General features: G+C 41.2%; 1 protein-coding gene across 1 annotated transcript in view; it reads right to left on the bottom strand.

The window, feature by feature from the left end:
- The window catches only part of FBXL7 (F-box and leucine rich repeat protein 7), a 297,697-nt gene extending 285,916 nt beyond the window's left edge, over positions 1-11,781 (bottom strand). Inside the window, exon 1 of the mRNA XM_065875305.1 lies at positions 11,697-11,781. The gene's annotated coding sequence lies outside the window, so the exon portion shown is untranslated. The remainder of the gene's footprint in view (positions 1-11,696) is intronic.
- Between the last annotated feature and the right edge of the window lie 4,620 nt (positions 11,782-16,401).

The following is a 16,401-nucleotide window of genomic DNA, read 5'->3' as shown; positions in this document are numbered from 1 at the left end:
TAATTTTTTTTTTTTTTTTTTTGCGGTACGCGGGCCTCTCACTGCTGTGGCCTCTCCCGTTGCGGAGCACAGGCTCCGGATGCGCAGGCTCAGCAGCCATGGCTCACGGGCCCAGCCGCTCCGCGGCATGTGGGATCTTCCCGGACCGGGGCACGAACCCATGTCCCCTGCACCGGCAGACGGACTCTCAACCACTGCGCCACCAGGGAAGCCCATGAATATAATTTTTAAATTCAATCCGCATGACCAACACATGAAGTAGATAATATTATTATTCCTGGTTCACAGAGAAGAAAATTAAAGCTACATAACTTGGGTCACGTATATACGGGGAGTTACAAAATCACAAAATTTTTGTTGTACAGGTTTTTTTCCCCTCTCATTCAGATTAAATGAAGGGTTCAATCTCCAACTTCATTTTCCACATACATCCGTTAACCAGAATTTAGCTCTGTAAATCTCTGCGATTGGATGAATTCACTTCCCAATCTCCATCCTGACCAGTTCCAATCCAGCGAGACAAAACATCTGAACTTTATAGTTTCCTAGTTTCTAGGAAATAGAACATAGCTGGCAAAAGCTAATCTGAGGTCAAGGTTGGTTCTAGGATAATTCTTTTTAAAAAAGTAAAGAATAATATCGTTTTCTTTTTTAGGAATGGTTTTTCTAACATTTTCTTCATAACAAGTCAGTGAACCCAGAGAATAAGAGCACGTTTGTTAACTGGCCCATTCAGCCATATTTTGTGCCAATAAAATGAAACTTACTTCTCCAATTTCATCAGTTAAAGAACCACAGCCTCTAATTTGGTACTTTGAGATGTCAGTAAATGAAGAATTGAAACAATTCAATGTACTGAGGTTAAAAGAGATTAAAAAGGGATTTAATAAAATTAAGTTGGTGAGGGGAAAGAACATATTTTCCCCGTCCCTTAAAATTGAGGTTGCAGGGAGGGGTGCTGAATAGCCCTAGAATTCTTAGGTTTCTAAGTTTATTTCATTTGCTGATCTAAAATGTTAAAATAATTTTCTGTGAGAAACTGGCTGTTTATAGAGCTAGTATTCAGACAACTTAACCTTTTGGTTTAAAACAGTAAAGCATATGAAAACATAGAAACTAGACATATTTTCTGTTCTATCTTCCTTTCAACATGCCCATTCTGCTCTAAAAAGTTGTTTGTCACTTTAACACAAAAGGCAGCTGAAAACACATTGATAGCAAATATTCCCAGGATGTGCCTCAAGTTCCCCTAAGCAACAGCATTACTCTTTTTTCTAAAAAGTAACTATGCTTCTCACATATTACTTTGGTTTTGCACAGCTTTTGTCGGTACGGTCTTTATGACTATAGTTGAAAAGTTAATCAAGAGGTCTACTCCTCCTTAAAATCTTGACTAACAACCCAGTCATTCATTCAATAAACATGTATTAAATGTTTATTACATGTCAAATACTGTGGTAGCTGCAGGGTATATACAAAGCTGGATAAAACACAGTTCTTTCCTCAAAGAAGTTCAAGCTAGTGCAGGAAGGACACCGTGGAGGTATGAATTGAAGCAATACAAAATTCTTATGCAGTTGACATCTCGATTGAGCTGTAGCTTATTTCTTGTCACTGCTAGAGAGCATGCATATCTGGAGATCTGATGGGGCAGGCCCAACAAAGGTGATAGGCTTGGTTGCTGAGTAGTAGAAAAATCTTAGTAGCAAATGAAATTTCATACTATAAGAACATATGTATAGAGCAATGATTTATAATATACAATACTATAAATTGGTAAAATCAGTGTGTACTGTTACTTTAAGAAATACTTTTACCCCTGCTCTAACTTTCCTCAAAGTAAGCCCACAGCAGCAGGAACCCTTTGCTTGATTCCCAGATTTATGTCTTGAATATATTTCTGCACTAAAAGGCCCCAGACTCTTTGGGGCATGACTTATTCTGTGTCTTGGGCAGAAGAAAAGAAAATAGGATGGACATTCTTTTGTGGCCAGAAAGCAAGGATGGTTTTATAGCCTGAAGGACAGGGCTGGAAGGGCAAAGGAGATGCTTAAAGGTTTTTCACAGAAGTTGTGAAAAGCCAAAGATCAAAAAGAGAATAATAATTATTAATAATCAGAACAAAGTGAGTTTGTAATTAGTCAAAAGAGAAAAGGTAATATAAGTTGCATAAGTCACTATAAGTTATATAAAATACTGTTATATACAACAGAAGATAAACATAATAGAATACTTAAATTTGGACTAATGTTAATGGTAAGGGAGTGTTCGCTGATGGATTCTTTAGAAGTTGGCTTTAGCTGTATCTCTGTAAGGCGAGTGACTACAAAGAAGGCAAGCGAACAGTCTCAAAAGTGAGTCCATCACTGATTTCTATAGGAAATTCCCTCCCTCCAAGAATTTTGTGAGTTTGGTAAAGACTAACTAGCGATTTTCAGGGACGAAGGACAGCGTCACTTTGGGCACCACTAACCCACAAGTTGTTGGAGTATCTCCCCAGCTCCACTATTTCTTCTTCTTCCCATCACCTCCCTCTTCCCTCCCCTGGATTCCCCCTGTGTCTCCTTCCTCTGAAGCTCAGAATCTCTACTGTGCAGAGGAATCTAGCTTTCTAAAGCCCACATCGGGAAACTCACTCAAACACATGCAGTTATTTGGAAGAACAAATATCCTCACCCCACCCTGGAAGGCAGTAGCGGTTATAAACAGCTTAAAACTCCCCTGTTATATTTATAATTATTGACTGTATTACTATCTGCTTCCCGCAGACTGCATCCTTATAACAATTCTTCAATCGCCTCTTAATGATCACAAAGAATTTCTAAATTACTTGTATATTATTCCCTCTATAATGTGGGTTTTCTATATTTTTTTGGAATACATAGAATGTAAAGGAATGTCCTTTACAACTCAAGTGCTTTTCTCTCATTTATTAATCAGCCTAACAGCCTTGGGAAGTCAGGGACTTCCTGAGGAAGTTAGTTTATCCTCAGGAAGTTATTTCCTGGTCAAAGAGGAAGTAAACAGACATGTTAACCCGAGTTTTAAGGTCAGATTCTGTCCATGACTGTAAAGGGCAAATATTTCCAACATCAGGATATTTGTCCTGAAACGTTGGTTCCCAACTTCCTCCATATTCTTTCTTTGCCTGAGATGAGCTCAGAAGTTGGTTACTGAGTGTAAAACCTTCCAAATAACCCAAACAAAGATGGTGGGTGTACAGTGTCACAGAATGATAGCCTATTTGTCACTGACAACCCCAATTATATGGGATCCACGGAAAACCTAATACAAAGAGTGTGCAGCCACTCCATAACTAACCGTTTTAGTGAAAAGAGTGGGTGTTCAATGCACTTTTTGACCCTATTCAATGTTGCCAGAGACAGGTCTGTTTAGAAGCCTCCCTTTCCCCCACATAAGCCCAAATGGATTTTTCTTCACAATCTAACATGCCACGCTGTATCACCCTCTCCATCCTCCTCCACCTTCTACCCACACAGCAAAAGCCAAGTCCCGGGCTCCCAGGATGCCTTTCCCAACTCCTCCAGCTATAGCACTTCTTCAGATTACTTGCTGGGACACAATCCCATACTACCCCAAACTACTATTTAACTGTTTCATAGGTGTTTATTCCCCCCAGTAATTGTGAAAGTTCTGGAAGCAGTGGATCTTGTCATAAAATCAAATTCCTCAGGGAACCAAAATAGCTACTAGCAATATTGTGAAGGATGATGGTTTATGGCCTTAGAGAATGATGGAGACTCAAGAGCTGCAGGTTGGATGCCCCACTTAAATCCGTTAAACCCAGAGTTAGTTTTGAAAATTCTTCAGGTAGAAGAAGGGTAGGGATTATTCTCTGTGCTACCAGTTTGTGACTAACATACATTTTGTAGCCCCCAATCAGTGCCTAAACAAATGTATTTGAACCGAGGTTACATCCTTTTATAAATTTATAAATCTAGTGAAATTACTGATATCTTAAGAATGATCCAAGCTTTTATTACAAACACACTTAGCTCTACTTAGATGAATCAGAATGTCTATATTTGAAATATATTGATTATTTGAGTGCTTTTTTACAAGTTACAAGATGTAGGTGAAGGAAATAAACATAGAAGTTTGCACATGAGATTAGAATACTGAAGATCTGAGAAACTCTGGCTGTCTCAAGTATTACTTTAAAATGTCCTTACACACACACACACACACACACACACACACACACACCACATATACACACTCACAGAGAAACGTAATTTCCTTCTGAGACTCTTAAATGACATTTTTGCCATTCTGGATAATTCATTTGGGAAGATAACTCCCTCAAGAAATTAAACTTACTTCTTGAGTCTGAGATGGTATTATCATTTCAATGTACATTTCTAGGCTCACATAACCACTTTCTGGATATTGAGTTGATGAGGTTGCCTCTGCTTAAACTAACCCTCAGAGGCAAATGTGACTTCCTTATTAAATTGGGCACATTGAATCTATAAAATGTTCAAATCGCCAGATGTAATTGGCGCAGCTTTTCAAAAGTCACCTAAGTTACAATTAAGCAGTCGCTTCAACCATAAAGGAAATCTGATCAGGAGGCAGTAAGGTGCTAATTTAATTACCAAAACACATTAAGCTTCAAAGCTGAAGCCTTGCAAAGCATTCCTAAATGATCCTGAAATTTTAGAGATAGTTAAGTTTAAAATTTAATTTTTAAAGGCAAAACAAAGCTCTGTAATAGTCGGTCATCGGGCTTCCCTGGTGGCGCGGTGGTTTAGAGTCCACCGGCCGATGCAGGGGACACGGGTTCGTGCCCCGGTCCGGGAAGATCCCACATGCCGCGGAGCGGTTGGGCCCGTGAGCCATGGCCGCTGAGCCTGCGCGTCCGGAACCTGTGCTCTGCAACGGGAGAGGCCACAACAGTGAGAGGCCCGCGTACCGCAAATAAATAAATAAATAAATAATAATAATCAGTCATCACCTTCCTCATATACTGAATAAAAGTTCCTAAACACCAGTTTTTGATTTTGGAATCTCTTCCTCCCCATAAGGTCCTCCACCCTACCTTCCAACTTGGATAAATGTCATTTTATAACGCTTTTATTTATTTATTTATCTGTGCCGCACAGTATGTAGATCTTAGTTCCACGTCCAAGGGGCGAACACGCGCCCCCTGCAGTGAAAGCGTGGAGTCAACCATTGGACCGCCAGGGAAGTCGTCCCTTTATAACTATTTCAAAAGAGATTTCTTAAGCGTCATTTTCTTTCTCCAGTTCTTTATATTCCTCTTCCTATGTTATCTATTTGCTCTTGTGTCATAGAATTTCATTCAACTGTAATAGACTGCTTCAAGGTACATTTTCAGTCTTCCAAGGCACATGGTCTGAGATTGGTACCTACCACTTGTGTGCATTTCCAATTTAAGAATAATTCCATGGCTCAGTTTTAATAATCCCATGGCTCAGGGAAAACAAGCAGTACAACTATTCAGTACTTTTATATTACATACACTATAGACCCCATATCATGATTAACTGACATATCAACTTCAAACCCTAACTCTGTCTGGTGCAGTCTGTTAAGGGCACAGTTCTGGTAACCGGAAAACTAAGCCTTCAACAGTGCCATATAAAAGCAACTTGGAATGTGGACTTTTGCTTTCTATAACTGAGGATTTGAAGTCATTTTCTACACTATACATGGACACAGAAGTGTTTCCATGCAGAATGTCAGCAATCTAGACATGATTATGAGTTGGCTTTTGAAAAGGTACTTCTCATAAGTACTTTCAAAATATACTTTGATATAAACTTATAACAATGACTAGTGTGAAATTCTCATTACTTTTTGCATGACAATTACAAAACAAGCATTAAGAATAAATCTTAGCACTCAGCACTCAAAGCCTATCTTTGCTACCCACCAGTTTTACATGACTTTGGGCCACCCTGATTCTTCCCAGTCTCCCTGTTTTCATCTGCCAAATGGAAACATTTATGCCTACGTCACAAGAGAAGTATGACGATGAAACAAAGATGAATGCAATAATGCTCATGAAAGTACTAGCAAGAGCCTGAAATAAGTGTCCGAGAAATGTCTGTTGAATTTGTTGGATAGTCAAAAAGGCTCTTTGGGAAACAGAATCTACCTTGAGTTAAAAGCATCATCTTTCTCTTCCTGAGTGATTCATGTGAATTTTGTCTGAGGAGTACATTCAAGAAGTAAAAAGATAACATAAGACAAAGAGAATAAAAGCAAAGCCAAATGCCTGGACATTTTCAAAATAACTCTATTTGGAATTGGTCTCATTTGGGCACCGAAAACATGAGAACCCAGGACTGTATAAATAAACTGGTGATTTTAGGTTCACGGAAAGAACATCACCGCAAATTCTTCCTAAATAACTCATTTCAGATGAAACATTTTAAAATGAACTTCTTTCAGGGAGTTAATTAAATGGGCAATTTCACAAAGCAACGTTATGCAAATCTACTAAAAGGCTATTTTATAATCCTGAGCTGACAACGGTAGTGTCTCCATCTCTGGAAGCGAATCTACTCAAGTAGGTTGAGATCCTTTTGCCATTTGAAGCAGCTCCCCTCCTCCCACTGGAAGACTGATCTATTGGGGCTCAACAATCTTTCTCAAACTCTTCCAAACAGCCCGCTTCAGCTTTGCAACCAGCTCAAAATAGGAAGCAAGAGATCAGGTGCACAAATGAGAGTTAAATAGCTTCACGCTCCAAAGGCAAAAGCTTTTTTGAAAGGTTATGCTTTTTTCTTGGGCCTCCCTGGTGGGGCAGTGGTTGAGAGTCCGCCTGCCGAAGCAGGGGACACGGGTTCGTGACCCAGTCCGGGAAGATCCCCCATGCCGCGGAGCGGCTGGGCCCGTGAGCCATGGCCAATGAGCCTGCGCGTCTGGAGCTTTTTTCTAATTGGACCATCTTTCACCAAAACATTACTATGTCAGACTCCTGCTTGACAATGTACTAGGTGTGTAATCTTGAGCAAATCTCTTCAGTTCTCTGTGCCACAGGAATTTCTTTGTAGAATGACTGCAGTAGATCAGAAAATTGCCAAGAATTTTTGTAGCTCTAAAAATTCTCGGATTCCACGGCTGTCCGCCTTGATAACCAACATGTATAAACAGCCATCACACCTATAAATTGTGTTGTCCATAAGTTCAGTATCTAAACTTGAATGTGATTAAAGAGCAGCTGAGTGGAGCTAACTCTTCATCAGCCAACTGCATTTGGCCTTTGAACTAACCACTTCATTTTCCCCCAGCTCAAGAGAAGGCTGAGTTGTTGAGATGCCACCCTTAAAGCCACACCCTCATGCCGCCCCTCGCCCATTCCACGAAAGAAGCCCGAGCTCAGCTTCCTATTTCTAGGAAGCTTCTTCATGATCTAACCTAATCCAACCGACTCTGCTCACAGCTGGACATGACTTTCAAAGAGCTGAAGGTCAAAAGCCATTATTTCCAGTACAAGAGAAAACACCCTGTGGGTGAGAAAGACAGAAAAAAATGGAAGAGAAAGAATAGTAATACAACTGGAAAGAATGAAGCTATGGTGTATGTTGGAATGCAGATTTTGTTGGGAAAAAATGGAAAGTTCTCCAGCTTTCTACACTTGAACCCAAACCCCCTACAGTATCAGGAAACCAGGAACTTCAACTGTCACAAGAAATATAATGAATCTTAAAGAAAGCCTATATCGTGTCAGAGAGAAAGCACTGCAGGCTGCCAATTCCTTGAAAGGGGTGTGGCTTTAGAGTCACAGATTAAGACTCATGAAAGTTTTGCATGAGATTTTGGAACAGAACACTACCATCAGGTGAAAAATGCCATTCTCTTTTGGATTAAAATCAAATTGTATCATCATCTGGGCCCACCATCCTAGGGGAGTAGCCTTATGACCCAAAGTGGATCATACACTGCAATTTGAGATAGACAGCAAAGACATAAGCCCTTAGCAAAGAATCCGACTTGGAGTGATGCTAACATGTTTAAAACCTGAGCTGAGGTTAACAACTATCCAAGAAAAGCTAAAAAATTAATTAATTAATTAAAAGGTTGGGAAATCTGTGGGTCTATAATCTCTCCCGTCTTCCAGAGCTTCATGGGAGAATATGCACATACAATAGGTCAACTCTGACAGGGCACCACACGTTGGGCTATGAACCCTCCTGGTCCAGGGATTTGTTATGATGGCTTTCAGGCCAGTCCTGGCCCCAAGGCCAGAGCATCTCAGGAGAAGCTTCCAGCCTCCAGCCCTGCACTTTGTACTGGCCAAGACTCAGCCTCTCACGTCTCAGAGTTGGGAGGCAGCATATTAAAAGAATGGTTTGTGATGGTTTAGATATAAGTCTGAAGGTCAGGCAGCGGCCCCCCAAAACCCTTTTTCATGTGTAAAATTCAATAAGTTTTAGTAAATTTACTGAGCTGTGTAACTATCACCACAATCCAATTTTAGAACATTGTCATCTCCCCCATAAGACAGTTCATCACCGTTCCTGCTGCCAGCCCCAGGCCAGCGCATGTTGTGTGTCCTTCCCTTCCCTCCACTTCCAGGTCCTCAGTTTATTTCCCAGCATATGTTGCATAGAGTGGTTACCCACATGTTTCCCAGTTAGAGATGGTGCCTGGGCCATCAGCTACCCTGTGGAGGTTGGACACAAATGCACACATGTGCGCACACACACACACTACCCAGGGAGCTGATACAACACCTCCTCATCCAGCCCATCAGGGAGAAGTCCAACACTGCTCCAAATGCTTCCAACCCAGCTGTTACAGGTACGGTCACGGTTTTCAAAAGCTGCAGGAAAACTGAATATTACCCTCCACAAAAGATATCATGTTTAGAACTCAGTATCACGCAGACCCTTAAACTGAGGATCCTCCCTGTGCTTCTTGAAGGCAATACCCAGGAATTCAGAGGCAAAAAATCATAAAAAGATCAAAGAACTGAAGAAAATAACCATAATCATACAGCTTCCAGAGAGTGAGGCACACAACTTACCCAATACGCTTTTTAATAGCAAAGGTTAAATACAGTCCTAGAAAACAGTGGAAAGAGAATCAAAGAAGCATTTTTAAATGTGCTCTTGTTTAGCGTGTGTAAGAAATCTGTGTCCACCTTCTGTTTTCTTTTCTTTTGTCAGTGTGTTGCATACAGTGGTTACCTAGGTGTTTTCCGGTAGGAGGAACTGTTAATGCCATCAGGTAAATCCACCTTGTGGAGGTCAGAATATGTGATGTCCTGACTGCTCGTCCTGAGAGGTGGACCTGGGCTCTGTCACCTGTGCACTGAGAAAATGAGCACTGTCTATTATGCTTCTATCTGGAAAAAACTAGACCCATAATATGAGACCATTCTGTGGCAAACAACCCTGAAACACATTTTAATGTAACTAATACCCACATCAAATTCATTTTTTAATATTTTAAAATTTTCACTGATTGAAAAACAGTGGCAAAATGGATTCATGCAAATAAATAGTCAAACAACACATTCTTTAAATTTTTTTTTAGATAAGCAAAAAATGGATAGCATCTTTCATAACGACGAGGTTCTTCCACTTACGAGTTCGGAAAAAACTCCGTATCAATTTAGCCCAGTTGCTAAAAATTCTGTTTCATATGAACATCACACATTTTCCCATTTTTCTCTCCTGAAAATGCACTGTGACCAAAATGTATGAAACATTGACTGGGCCTACACCAAAAGGATCTTCCTAAGAAAATGGCAAAACAAAAATGAAAAATTTTTTCATAGTTATATAGTTTTTTTTTGAAGCATAAAAGCAGACTTTTTTTTTTTTTTTTTTTTTGCGGTACGCGGGCCTCTCACTGTTGTGGCCTCTCCCGTCGCGGAGCACAGGCTCCAGACGCGCAGGCTCAGCGGCCATGGCTCACGGGCGCAGCCGCTCCGCGGCATGTGGGATCTTCCCGGACCGGGGCACGAACCCGCGTCCCCTGTATCGGCAGGCGGACTCTCAACCGCTGCGCCACCAGGGAAGCCCCAGACATTTTTAAAATGCGTGAAATCCCATGGCCCCTTCCCCCAACGTTTGCAACAGAGCTCATATATTTTTGTATTTTCTATTTTTGAAAAGGAGTAAAAATATTAAGAGAACTTAAATCCGGATAGGGAAACCTGGAAGAATTATTTCACATACTTTTAACTTTCTATTTTCACAGCCACTCAAATTAGACAAATTACTGTGACAAGTGTGACTGTAAAATAATGATGGAAAGAAGTGATAATCTTACAAAACATAGACTTCTGATTAGAGCAGATCATAAATCAATTAAATTGAAGTGATTTCCACTCTGGCTTTTAAGAATCAAAGCAAAGGTCTAAAAATCAATTTACCCAATTTGCACATTACCTTAACTGAATTTCAAGAATGATCTAATCCCCGTATTTGAATGAACAGGCACAAAATTAAAGCTGGATTGCTACCCGATTCTTCACTCCATTAAGGAGAACACCCCAATCTGTTTGCCACAGAATGCTGGTAAAAACAACGCTAAGGCACAAAACACAAGGGAATACAATCCAGTTGTAAAAGCTATTTATCCGTCAGTCTGGGGATAATTAACCCAGAGGAGATAATTCTTATTTGAAACACACCAAGTCAAAGAATACCCAAAGAGAAGATACACACAACAGAAGTAAAGCATCATCATTAATGCATATCCTGTAGTGCAGATCAAGAGCAATCAAACAACTGACATAGCCAACACCAGGCTCTGAGTGCGTTTCCCAACAAGCAGCAGAAATTGAGCCTCTGAAACAAGGACTGGAAATGTTGTTTCCACAACACCCTGCACACTAGGAAAGTAGGCTCTATACAGTGCCATGAGAAAATCGGCTGACACCTCACAAGTCTTTCATTATAAACGGCATTCGTGTCTTCCATGGACCTTCATTCAACAATGCGTTTAGAAAGAACTCTTCTTCAGAAAAGAAGTCATTTAAATGTGTTTCACCTTAAAATAAAAGGAGCCGATTCCATAATTGTGTCAACTTTCCACTAAATAACTACAATAGAAACAATGATTTCCACACTCGAACGAGTAAGTAATAACTGAAAAGCTTCTCAACTATTGGGAAGCAATTAAATTCCAACATGTGCTACTACATATAGTCAAATTCTTTATCAAGAATATCAGTGCAACCAATCTTTGTTCTGACAAGCAGGACTTTTCACTTACTCTTTAAAGAATCAAACAAACCTCTTTTCCTACTCCCCAGGTAGTGGGAATAGTTCAAGTTCTACAAATCCCATGACTATGACCTTCCCACTATCAAAATCCTGAATTCCAGGTGTGCCTATTTTGAAAGTTCTTGCAGGAACTTTCAACTGCAGCATAAAGATTTTACAATCATAATGTTTTTCATACTGAAAAACAAGATATGTCCTTCATAAACACTTCCCAAAAGTCTGCCTGTTATATTTTCACAAAATAACAGCATTTACCTTAAACCACATCAAAACAACTTTAGTAGATGGTGACAGCAATGCAACAAAAAAGAAACCTGGGAAAACCTTGGCTTTCTCATGTTTAAGAGTCTCATATGCTTCCACTCAGTAGAACAAAACTGAAACTCACACCTTTTACGTGTCTTCCAAATACAGCCAGCACTGTGACCAGAGGGCAAGAGATAATGAAGAGCAGATGCCTACCTTCACTGGTAGCCACATTCTTCTGGGCTTGGGTCGGCGTGTGATCTGTACTTGAACTCACGTCGGATGAGATGCTTGAGCTGCCTTTGCCTAGAGAAAACAGGAATGAGCAGCTTTTGAGTTTTGTAATTTCAGAACTGGACCGTGCCTTTCACTCCATCCCTTACCAAGCCATGTCACTTGTTTCCAAGAAAGAAGCCATAATACCAAGAAAGGAGTTCATTAGGTTCCTTGCCTTAGGCATTAAATATCTTTTGGGAAATATCTGACCCAAGTCATAGTAGAACTAAAGCCCTATTATAATATGGCTTGACTATAAATTCAGACAAGATTATAAAACATAGTCAAATATGATAACGTAATCTTGTTTTGGCATACATGTGGATAAGAGAGTCCATGTGGGAAACACATCTACGGTATTAAGTTTTTCTTTGCAACTATAAACTATACGTTTCCTAATAAAGGATAAAGAAAAATCTAAGAATGAGGCATTAGCCAAGGAGCAAGAGCCTGCTGGCTCCAATCAGCTGCATCACCTTAAAAAACAAATTCCCTGCTTTAATGGGTTCTTCATTAAAACCAAACAAACAAACAAAAAAAACCCACTATGTTTTTCTAATGCAGGACTTCTCAAATGGGGGTGCCTCTCCCTCAAGTGGACATCTGGTAATGACTGGTGGTATTTTTAATTGTCACAACTGGGGAAGGTGTGCTACTGGGTTCTAGTGGGTAGAGGCCAGGGATGCTGCTCCACATCTTACAACACATACAACGGCACCTCATAAGAAAGAATTATGCAGCCCAGAACATCAATTTGCTGAAGTTGAGAAATCCTGGTCTAAATAACCTCACCTCAGCTCACAACTGAGTTTCTACTCTTCTAAATTTTAATTTGAACATATACATTAATATTGCAGACATTCTGCAAATGCACATGAAAGTCTACAAATATGAACCACACTCACTGCCTCGGGAGGGAAGTGCCAATGACCATGGTGGACAGCATTCTAAGATGATCCCCATGGTACCTGCTACAGGCTGAATGTTTATGTTCCCTAAAACTCATATCTTAAAACCTAATCCCCAATGCCATCCATGGTATTAGGAGGTGATTAGCCTTTGGAGGTGATTAGGTCATAAGGGTGGAGCCCTCATCAATGGGATTAGTGCCCTTATTGAAGAGACCCCAGAGAGCTCCCTTGCCCCTTCTACCATGAGGACACAGGGAAAAGATGGCTGTCTACGAACCAGGAAGCAGGTCCTCACCAGACACGTTGATCTCAAACTTTTCAGCCTCCAAAACTGTGAGAATGAAATATCTGTTGTTATAAGCCACCTAGTCTACGGTATTTTGTTGTAGCAACCTGGACAGGCTAAGCCAGTGTCCATGCCCTTGGTAACCTGCATGGAGTGGGGTGAGATTACAGGGTGCTACAACAGGGTGCACGTCAGTTGGCCCTCACTTGCTCTGACTATATCATTCACGCGCTTTCAGTCTGCTCTTCTTTTATTCCTTATTGACCTATAACCACTGAAGGAGAGCTCCCTCCTTAAAAGCCAGGTGCAAACTTGGGCAATGAAGTCTTGTGGGAGGACTCTGCTACAGAGAGGACCGGTATGCAAGCATCATCTTTAAGATCATCATAAAAATTAAAGCACAAAAGAAAACAACAAATTTCAGACAGATCTGAAAACGTGTGGGCAGATCCCTCAGAAGACCACGATCTGCAGTACAGGAAATGCTGGTCTATGAAGAAAGGGAAGAAGATTGGGGAAACAAATACTGTTATTAATGATTTTTCTAATAAATAGCTAACACTGAGCGCATAGTCTAGTAAATACTTTAGATGCTTCATCGTATTATACACTGTGCCCTACAACTGTGTGTCTCAACCTTTGTTTCATGATTGCCCTCCCTCCAAGGAAACTTTTGTAGACATTTTTCCTTATCACCCTCCAACTGAAATTGTAATACCACAGATGTCCTGCAGATTTGTTAGGTACTGTGTGTGCATATATATATCTGCTTTTTATATAAAAAGAGTAAGATTTTCACTCCCCTCCACCCCAAGAACCAACTTTTGTCCCCTTGGGGGTAATATCACCTCCATTAAGAATGTATGCCTTTTGATAAGTAAAGCATTCTTAAATGCCTGAGTATTTAATGAATCAACTAATTAAGGAAAGCAAGGTAACAGAGAGATCGATACAGTCCATTCTTGTTAAGTTCCATGAAGTCTCTGTAAACACTGAATTAACAACAGGGAATCATTGCTCTGAGGGGAAACACAGGATTAGGTGTCTGTGAGCCTCTGATCACATTGTTGTCAACCCATCAATATGTAAACTTGTTTTATGCGTGTTTTAAAACACACCCTGGAGTCTGGGATTGACATGTACACACTGCTATATTTAAATTAGATAACCCACAAGGACCTACTGTATAGCACACGGAACTCTGCTCAGTATTCTGTAATAACCTAAATGGGAAAAGAATTTGAAAAAGAATAGATACATGTATATGTATAACTGAATCAATCTGCTGTACACCTGAAACTAACACAACATTGTTAATCAGCTATGCTCCAATATAAGATTAAAAAATTTTTAAAAAAGAAAAGAAAATACAGACACCTTACTTAATATATATTGTTCATACATTAACATTGAACTCAAGGCCGACAGCACTGCGACTCAAGCCTAAAGGAAGCTGACCTAACACAGGTAAAGCCTATCACAGCCTTCCCGCACTTAGGAACACTAGACACCTAGTTCTTCAGCATTACACATTTCAAATCGTGAATTCACCAATAAAAACATAAAAATGTGAAACACGTGGCGCTGCAGAGACTATAAGGACCTTTACTTGCAGGATGAGAGCTGAAACAAGAAGTCAGCCTTGTTCAACCTCAGCTGGGATCCTGCACGCCCGGCCACTCAAATTCTTCACCCTCTGTGCACATCCGAGGATGACCATGAAAGCATCGCGAGTCCCCTTCTGGGGTTACAAATAAATTTCAGCTAGTAGGCAAATCTGAAAATATGGGATCCACAAATAGTGAGGATCAACTACATATAATCTTGTATTAAATCTGGTTTCACAGCTTGTAACCAGCTTTCACGTACACTTAAGTGGGTAGGGTGTAGGATCTAGAGTCAGGAGGCCGGGGTTTATACCTGGATTTGCCACTTACTAGTATTGAGCAAATGATAAAACCCCTCGATGCTTTAGTGTTTTCAGCTATAAACAGGGTGGGGTGAGATTACATAAAATAATGCAGATATATCACTTAGAAGAGTGCATTTAGAAAATACTCAATAAATCTTAGTATAGTGGGTTTCATATTTTGGATACTATTAATATGCTCTTCTCTTCTGCCTTGCTTCTGGAAGCATAACCATCTCCCCAGTGAGTTCAAGTGGAAAGGGAAAAGGTGTGTGTGTTGTGGGCAGGAGGAGAGGGGGCACTTACAGAAGAACTGTCACAAGAGGAACTCAGAAGGAAAGAACAAGGGGATACTTGGTTTCTAATAGTCAAAAACAAATCTGTTGTGTGACAATGTTTCTGTAAGCTAAGTTATTATCTTAGGAAGGGACTGCCAACATATCTCACCTCCTTTAGCAAATCAAGGGCCAGACCTGTCAGATTAGATGCTGGAGTTTTATATAAGGGAAATCCAAACCAGAGGGAGGTGGTGGGAAGATGGGGCAGGAAGCCCAGCCTCGGGAAATAACTGGAAAGGACCAGGCAAAAGGGAAGCACAGGTAAGACATACCCAGACTGCATCCTGTTTCTCTCTCTGGGCTTCCTCTGAGAGAGGGGGCAGTGTGTTAGATAAAGAGCAGCTCTGGGCACAAAGGGGTGCTGTCACCTCGCTCCCTATAATTAGCACACCGGAGATCATCACCCTTAGACACCCCAGCACCAACCAGACGCAAGGCCACGTCAGGCTGCAGGGTAATCTGGCTGGACTCAGGGAGCTCCAGAGGTGCGACTTCCTGGAGTCACCTGGGATCCCTTGTGGCAGCGACAGGACCCCAAGCAGAGGAGCGTCTGCTGGGAACCCGCCTAGGGGAGTCAGCTTAGCGGATGTGATGCTTCTACAGCCAGAACAAGAGCTGATCACCACGGAGGGCTGCAGGGGAAGCACAGCCAGACCTGAGAAAACACTAATACCAGCAAGAACTGAGGTGCGCTGGTTTCAAAATATATCTGTGACAGCTCCACTACAAAAGGCAGAGCTTCATCTCCCCTGCCCTTAAATGGGAAACGGGGCGGGGGTGGGGGAGGGCTCAGCCACCTATGTTTCCACATGCCCTCCAGGTGATTCAGACCTGCCATACGGTCTGAGAAGCAGCCAGGAGCTTCTCCTGGTGACCGATGCCTTGACCTCCACAGGAAGCTGTACCAAGAACCCAGGAGGACCAGGCAAAGTGCTCAGCGCGGTGACCGTCACACACACAAGTGATTAATAGACATCAGCTGCCCTGTCCTGTATCCATCACGGCTGCCCACTTCTCATGCAATCGGAGTGATTTGGGTTCCAGTGTTTCGAGCACTATCTCTGGAGTCTCTGGCTTCAAACCCCAGCTCTACCATCTCCAAGACACATGCGTATCTATGAGCAAGTCTCTCAAACTCTGAATCTTGGTTCATCTCCTGTAATGTGGAGATGGAAACCTCTTTCACTTTTTGCAAATGGGT

The sequence above is a fragment of the Phocoena phocoena genome, chromosome 3 (genome assembly GCF_963924675.1).
Source record: "Phocoena phocoena chromosome 3, mPhoPho1.1, whole genome shotgun sequence".
NCBI lineage: Eukaryota > Metazoa > Chordata > Mammalia > Artiodactyla > Phocoenidae > Phocoena > Phocoena phocoena.
The sequence above is the reverse complement of the archived record's forward strand: the minus strand, read 5'-3'. Positions and strand labels throughout refer to the sequence as shown.